The sequence below is a fragment of the Arvicanthis niloticus genome, chromosome 30 (assembly GCF_011762505.2).
Source record: "Arvicanthis niloticus isolate mArvNil1 chromosome 30, mArvNil1.pat.X, whole genome shotgun sequence".
NCBI classification, from domain to species: domain Eukaryota; kingdom Metazoa; phylum Chordata; class Mammalia; order Rodentia; family Muridae; genus Arvicanthis; species Arvicanthis niloticus.
Window position 1 is genome coordinate 6,605,728 of NC_133438.1, and position 6,523 is coordinate 6,612,250.

Genomic DNA, 6,523 nt, shown 5'->3' on the forward strand with positions numbered 1-6,523 from the left:
CAAGGCTGCTGGGGAAGACAGGACAAAATTTATACAAAAGAAATATATTTAATATATACTAAAAGCTCAGGAAGTTAGACTCCAGAGGACCAAATAACCCTATTAAAAATGGGGAACAGAGTTAAATAGAATTCTGAACTGAGGAAATTGGAATGGCTGAGAAGCACTTAAAGAAACATCACATCCTGAGTGAGGTAATTCAGTCACAAAGGACCACACATGATATGTACTCACTGATAAGTGGATATTAGGCAAAGAGCGTGGGATACCCACAAGACAACTTATGGCCCCATGAACATCAAGGGGAAGGAAGGCCAAAGAGTGGATGCCTCACTTTTACTTAGAAGGGGGATTAAAATAATGGAGGGAAGTAGAGGGTGAGAGGGACTTGAGAGGAAGAGAAAAGAGGGAGGAGAAAAGAGGGGGAAGAGTCAGGTATTGGAAGAGATGAAGGAGATGTACAGAGGGTAAGGAAATACAACAAAGGTGTGTAGCAATCGGGGATGGGGAACTGGGTGTAGCAACCAGAAAGTCCTAGATGCCAGAAAAGCAAGAGCCTCCCAGGACCCCAGGGGGATGACATTAGTTGAAATACTCCACAAAGGGGAGGGAGAACCTGTAGAGACCATATCCAGATATTATGCACTCTGTATCCCCCTCTGCCTATTGAGGGATGGGGCCACTCACCCATTTCTACATTTTAACTCAGGACTGCTCCTGTCTAAAGGAAATATAGGGACAAAGAGTGGAGCAGAGACTGAAGGAAAGGCCATACAGAGACTGCCCCACCTGGGAATCTATCTCACATATAGACCCCAAACCCAGACACTATTGCAGATGCCAAGAAGTGCTTGCTGACAGGAGCCTGATACAGCTTTCTCCTGAGAGGCTCTGCCAGATCCTGACCAATACAGATGTAGATGCTTGCAGCCAACCATTGGACTAAGCACAGGGATCCCAATGGAAGAGTTAGGGGAAGGACTAAAGGAGTTGAAGGGGCCTTATCTGACATCAATGGGAGGGGAGGCCCTTGGCCCTGTAAAGGCTTGATGCCCCAGTGTAGATGAATGCTAGGGCAGTGAGGTGGGAGTGGGAAGGAGGGTGGGGGAACACCCTCATAGAAGTAGGGTAAGGAGGGATGGGATATGGGGTTTGCAGAGGGGAAACTGGAATAGTGGATAACATTTGAAATGTTAATAAATAAAAGATCCAATTTTTTCCCATCTCCCCTCATGCTTCTATGAGGATGTGCCCCCACCTACCCCCTCCAACCTCCCCACCCTTTAATCCCCTCCCCCCACTCAGTGTTCAGCCTTCATGGGACCAAGAATCTCCTCTCCCACTTATGCCCGACAAGGCTATCCTCCCCTTCATGTACAGATGGAGTTATGGGTCCCTCCCTATGTGCTCCCAGACTGGTGGTTTAAACCCTGGGGAGCTCTGGTTGGTTGGTATTGTTGCTCTCCTCATGGGGCTACAAACCCTTTCTGCTCCTTCAGTCTTCTCTCTAACTTCTCCATTGGGAAACCCTTGATCAGATCAATGGTTAGCTGTGAGCATGTGCTTCTGAATGTGTCAGACTCTGGGGGACCTCTAAGGAGACAGCTATATCAGGCTCTTGTCAGCATGCACTTCCTGACATCCACATCAGTGTCTACCTTTGGTGATTGTACATGGGATGGATAATCAGGTGAAATGGTCTACAGATGGCCCCTCCTTCAGTTTCTGTCCCACACTTTGTCTCCATATTTGCTCCCTTAAGTATTTTTGTTACTCCTTCTAAGTAGGACCAAGGCATCCCCACTTGGTCTTCCTTCTTCATGAGCTTCATGTAGTCTATGAGTTGAGTCTTGACTATTCCAAGCTTTTGGGCTAACATCTGCTTATCAGTGAGTAAATACCCTGTGTGTTCTTTTGTGATTGGGTTATCTCACTCAGGATGATATTTTCTAGTTCTATCCATTTACCTAAGAATTTCTCAAATTCATTATTTTTAATAGCTGAGTAATACTCCATTGTGTAAATGTACCATAGTTTTTGTATTCATTCCTCTGTTGAAGGACATCTGGGTTCTTTCCAGCTTCTGTCTATTATAAATAAGGCTGCTATGAACATAGTGGAGCATATGTCCTTGTTATATGTTGGAACATCTTCTGAGTGCCCAGGAGTGGTATAGCTGGGTCCTCTGGTAATGCTATGTCCAATTTTCTGAGGAACCACCAGACTGATTTCCAGAGTGGTTGTACCAGCTTGCAATCTCACCAACAATGGAGGAGTGTTCCTTTTCTTTTTGTTTTTTCAATTAAAGTGCATAGAGTCTTCATCAATCGTGTCTTACCATCTATTTCTAGTGGTCAACCAAGATCAATGGCAGCAAATAATGTTGTTTTCTGAGCTCTGGGCTTCCCAGGAGCCTCCCTTATCAATAATTTGAGATGAAGTATCCCACACCTGGCTCTCTGATTTTCATTTAACCATCTATGGCTTCAGAAAGCAGCAGCATCTACTCATGCAAGCTATTTCATTCCAGCTAGTCTTCAATATTTAAATTATCTTGCAAAAATCTATAAAGATTTTTTTTATGTATCCTTAGATTTTATTAACCTTCCACTTATTTTGAGGATTGCAATGCAGATTTAAGCCCTCCCAGGTTTCTGGCCTGACTGCACCCCACATTATTCCTGTAAGAGAGTACATTGCCCTAAAACTACCCTGAGCAAAGCTCTTACCTGTCTGAGACCAAATATTGGTAAATGTTATCCCTCATATCTTACATGGAAACAAGAAATTTCTTCCATAGAGTATTAGTGTCCTGAGAACTGGGACAGAATTTACTGTGTTGATCCATCAGTGTCTCTTGTGGTCAGGAGAACAGAGTTACTACAAAGAAATCATGAGGAAGTTAGAGAATGTGGAGAAGCCACTGTCTATTATAGTAATGAGGAAGTAAGAGGAAGGAAATTACCAGCAACTAAAGCACAAGATTCATCATGAAAAAGGTTAACTTTTCTCTGCAGGAAAAATAGGTTTGAAACCTCCTCTTGGTACCATCTGTGGTGGCCACATTTGATTCTCTGATCAAGTCAGACAGAGAGTAGATTCAGTTTCTCTTTTCGTTTTAGCACAAACTTTAAAAACATTCCACCCTGAACTACCCATGTTGTTCTCTCCAAGGTCAGTTCTGTCCAGGTTCAATGAGACTCAAGTTGACATGTTAGTATCATCACTCCATCTACCTCCTGCCCTCATCTAAGCTCCAGTGACCACACTAACTCATTTCTCTTACCACTCCAGAACTTCTTGTAAGAACCATTGCTCTCTCATGCTTAATCCTTCCATAGGCCTTGCTCTTTCTGACATATCACATAGTGCCTCATTTTGCCACTCATGGTCAGCTAAGCTAGTCTCCTCCCTCACAAACCCATGTCATTCTTAGAGGCAGAACTCAGCTCAGGAACAGCAACATCTATTCCTCCCAGACACATTTTTTAGTCACTAACTCACTTATGTCTTTCAAAGTCACCTCCCTGAGGCAGCCAGAGACTATCAAATACCTTCTAACCACCTCAGTATAAAAGCAGAGAACTTAAAGAAAGGATACAGAAAATGTGGTACATTTATACAATGGAGTACTACTCGGCTATTAAAAACAATGACTTCATGAAATTTGCAGACAAATGGATGGAACTAGAAAATATCATCCTGAGTGAGGTAACCCAGTCACAAAAGACACAAATTTAAGGATTAAATCAGTACTCACTGATAAGTGGATTTTAGCCCCAAATCTCAATATATTCACAATACAATTCACAGACTATATGAGTCTAAACAAGAAAGAAGACCAAAGTGTGGATGCTTCAATCCTACTTAGAAGAAAATAATCACCGGAGGTACAGGGAGAAAGGGACCTGGGAGGGAGAAAGGAGAGGGAGAGGAAAAGAGGGGCAGGATCCGGTATGGGAAGAGACAGGACAGAAGTCCAGATGGTCAGAAAAATAAACAGAAATATGTAGCAGTGGGAGGTGAGGAACTGGGGGTCGCCACTAGAAAGTCCCAGATGTCAGGGAAGCAAAAGGTTCCCAGGACCCAGTGGAATTGACATGAGCAGAAATAGTCAAAAAATGGGAGATAGAACCTGTAGAGACCACCTCTAGTAGGTAAGTATGGCCTCTAGTTGAGGGATGAGACCACCTACACATCTCAAAAATTTTAATCCAGAATTGTTCCTGCCCAAAGGAAACACAGGGACAAAGAGTGGACCACAGACTGAAGGACAGACAATCCAGAGACCACCCCACCTTGGGATTCATCCCATCTGCAGGCACCGAACCCTGACATTATTGCTGATGCCAAGAAGTGCTTGCTGACAGGAGTCTGGTATAGCTGTCCCCTGAGAAGCTCTGCCAGCACCTGACTAGTGCAGATGCAGATACTCACAGCCAACCATCACACGGATCCTGGAGACTCCAATGGAAGAGTTAGGGGAAGGACTGAAGGACCTGAAGGGGAATGAAACCCCATAGAAATAATAACAATATCAACTAACTGTTTTCCCTAGAGCTCTCAGGAACTAAACCACCAACCAAAGAGTGGTTGTGTAGCTGTGCATTGCCTTATCTGACATCATGTGATGTGTAGCAGTGGACTGCCTTATTTGGCATCCTTGGTAGGGGAGGCCCTTGGTCCTGTGGAGACTTGTTGTCCTAGCATAAGAGGATTTTCGAGGGGTGAGGCAGGAGTGGGTGGGTGGGTATGTGAGCACCCTCTTAGAGACAAAGGTGAGGTGGGAAGGCATGAGTGGTTTGTGGAGGGGAGACCTGGAAAGGGGGACAACATTTGAAATGTAGATAAATAAAATAACCAATACATAATAAAATAAAATATCAGTATTAAAAGTTCAATATCTATTAGTTGCAGAAAATGAACCAAAAAATAGAAATGACCAAAAAATCCCAACGTTAAAAAGTAATCATTATTCTATTCTATCATATGTTTATAGTTATTTTTCATACACCTATTCACTATTTTTCATACACCTGTATATGTATCTACTTAGCTATATGTAAATACATTTAATATAATTTTATTATACATCAATTTATACTTTGAACATGTATTTGAGTATTTATCTACTACAATGTACTTTTCAACAGGTTTCCTACTTGCCAGGTAATTGTAAACAGTTGATGAATGAATGATTAAGTCGATGAAATTCAATTGATTTGGGAAATAAAGAACTGTACCAGCTCAAATTAGACCAATTCCCAGCAGAGTTGGGGAAAATGGCACAAATTTCCAACTCCAGCTATGGAACTATTGATAATTGGCAGTTTGTCAAGAAAGGCATAAAAACTTTAGCCCCTGGTAAGTCTACCACGCTCCAGTGGAAGGTCATACACCCAAGACTAAACTGGACGTGATAGATTTTCAAAAACAAAACACAAAGGACTTGAGTTGATCATTAGGGAATGGTGTGCCTCTAGGAAGAGCTGGGGAGAGGTAAACATGATCAAAATATATTGCATGAAATTCGCAAAGAACTCATAACAATTTTAAGATTTTTCTATGTTCTTAACTGTGAAACTTCAGAACACACCCATTTTGCAAGAGGGAGATGAGGCCTCAGAACCTTGCATAAGTTTCACTTCTCTTTACTGAGTAACCATGCTGACATTATCCTTGACATCTGGTAATGTCTGGGTCTTTTCCTCTAGTGAGCTTGCATCCTAAGGACTCAGTTCGTTTAAATTTCTACTGAGTGTTAACTTTTCTTTTTTCTACTTTCTTGTAGTATAGAATGCTATAGAGGGTTTCCGCACATCTAAAATGCCTATCTTCTTCCGGTGAGATCCCTGAGGCCAAGTAAGGAACTTGTAGGAATTAGCAAGGATACTTGGTACGGTCCTGGAACTGACAGTCACATATTGAGGGCTAAGGGACAGTGGTTGATTGCATGGGTAGTGAAAGAAAAGAACAAGTCTTGAATTTAAAAGGTGTTTGGGAGAGGTGACACTTTGTCAGGCATGTAAACATCCTATAATAATCTCAGAACCAGCTCTATGTGAGCCATACAGACAGATGCTTGCTGTTTCTCTCTGGTGCTGTGAATCCACACTGCAACATCAGTTTGCATATTCTGCAATGCACCTTTATAGTTGAAGATATAATGAGGATGATAAAGGCACCATGCTATTGTAGATATGGACAGGATGAAGGGGAAAACCCATGCAGAGGCTCTTTCTCTTCAGTCACACTCACCTGGGAATGGTTTCTCAGGAAAAGATGAGGTTTATTTGAAGCCGTTTACTGATCTTGGAAATATGAAGAGAACTAGAGCTAAGTAAGACCTTGTTAATCATTTTTGGTGTCATCAGTAGACCTTATATAGCACTCTTGAGGAGGACACTTCCTTTTATTTTTGCTTTCAATGCTGTGTCCACAACCTAGGACTTTTTTTTAGTTAAGTATGCATTCTATCAGTGAGCCAATTGCATAAGACTTCCTCTTCTTGGTGTGGGAGTTC

The 6,523-nt window shown here is 42.2% G+C and overlaps 1 protein-coding gene across 2 annotated transcripts in view; it reads left to right on the forward strand.

The window, feature by feature from the left end:
- Window positions 1-4,750, forward strand: part of Lair1 (leukocyte associated immunoglobulin like receptor 1) — a 40,189-nt gene extending 35,439 nt beyond the window's left edge. For both annotated transcript variants that reach the window (XR_013108219.1, XR_013108221.1), the window contains one exon: window positions 4,237-4,750. The gene's annotated coding sequence lies outside the window, so the exon portion shown is untranslated. The remainder of the gene's footprint in view (window positions 1-4,236) is intronic.
- Window positions 4,751-6,523: the final 1,773 nt, after the last annotated feature.